Source organism: Morone saxatilis, unplaced genomic scaffold (genome assembly GCF_004916995.1).
Source record: "Morone saxatilis isolate NCDOM2014 unplaced genomic scaffold, NCSU_SB_2.0 Contig22, whole genome shotgun sequence".
NCBI lineage: Eukaryota > Metazoa > Chordata > Actinopteri > Moronidae > Morone > Morone saxatilis.
The window spans coordinates 24,115,797-24,117,074 of record NW_023339785.1 but is presented as its reverse complement, the minus strand read 5'-3'; the positions used below and the strand labels follow the sequence as shown (position 1 = coordinate 24,117,074).

Here is a 1,278-nt window from a genome sequence, read left to right as displayed (position 1 = left end):
TGTCTCTGGTCGTTGCTGGGCTGTCGCGTCGTCACCGTCTTTTTCCATGAATCGTCAATCGATTCATTACTGTTAATGGTAGTTTGTTGCTGCTGCTTGTTGCTGGTACATCTTTTGTCTCTCTGATCTCCTGTCTCTCTTCTCTCTCTTCTCTCTCTCTTCTCTCTCTCCACCACCTAGGAGCCGAAGGGTCTGGTTCCGGAGGTTTCATGCCTGTTAAAAGCAGTATTTTCCTTGGCCTCCGTCGCCAAGTGCTTGCTCATTTGGTGGTACTGTTGGTCTCTGTAAATGTTAAAAAGGAGTCGATCCAGACCTGCTTCTATTTGAAAAAGTTGTCCTGGAGATAACTTCTGTTATGAGATTTTGGCGCTTATACAAATAAAATTTGAATTGAATTGAAGTTGAAATTAAACATTTTGCCTTTTCACTTTATTCAGAGGTTTTTTATTAGCATTATATGATATATGTGGTTGTGCCAGTTTTCAAAGCCCTTACCTTTTTGGTGCATTCAAGGACGCTCTGATGCAAGAGACTTAAAGTGCAGGGGCACCCCTATTCATTAACCTAATACAATATACATGTTTTATTTATTTTAACTTTTCTATTTGACTTTCCAACGACATATCTCATCAATATTAAAAGTACTGTATCACCAAGAAAAGTTTAGAAAATGGTCCGTGCTTGCAACTTTAGCACCACAGGACAGTAAACTTAAATTGTTCACTATGACTGATTACCTATCCAAAGCCATCTTAAAAGGCTCTGTCTGTTGATTTTCATAGCATACAGAAATTAATAGAAAGCTGTGGTTCCCTGGAAGGTGGGTTATCAATCTATTTGGGAGGAGGGCAGCAATGAAATCCAAACAATTTGGAGTTAATGGGCTAAAACATGTTACACCTCCGGCGTGGTCTTTCAAATTTCAATTAGAGCACGCATCACAAAGCAAAGAATGGCTTCATCAGACTGTGTACAGGAAGTTTTTTTGGCCAGTCATAGTTAGGAGTGAGACTCCTTGTGCAAGTCAGTGGTTTGGCAGTGGTTTGGCAACCCACACCAACCCTGGCCTCTTGAAAACACCAACACACCAGTCTTGACACAGCACAAGGACATTGAATAACGCCGAAAATCACAGTTTTTCTTTACATGTTTATGAAAGGTTGCTTATAATCATTGTTTCAACAGCATTTAGAGCCACTGTGCACAATGGGATTATAGCACTTTTATATTTATTCTGATGTCATATGTTTTTTTACAGATTCTTCTGGAATTGTAGCT

At 39.6% G+C, this 1,278-nt stretch overlaps 1 protein-coding gene and 1 long non-coding RNA gene across 3 annotated transcripts in view; one reads left to right on the top strand and one right to left on the bottom strand.

The window, feature by feature from the left end:
* The window catches only part of LOC118333375, a 598,798-nt gene that overhangs the window by 447,934 nt on the left and 149,586 nt on the right, over positions 1-1,278 (top strand). The gene's annotated exons all lie outside the window — the stretch shown is intronic.
* The window catches only part of fat2 (FAT atypical cadherin 2), a 103,071-nt gene that overhangs the window by 32,189 nt on the left and 69,604 nt on the right, over positions 1-1,278 (bottom strand). The window lies entirely within an intron of this gene.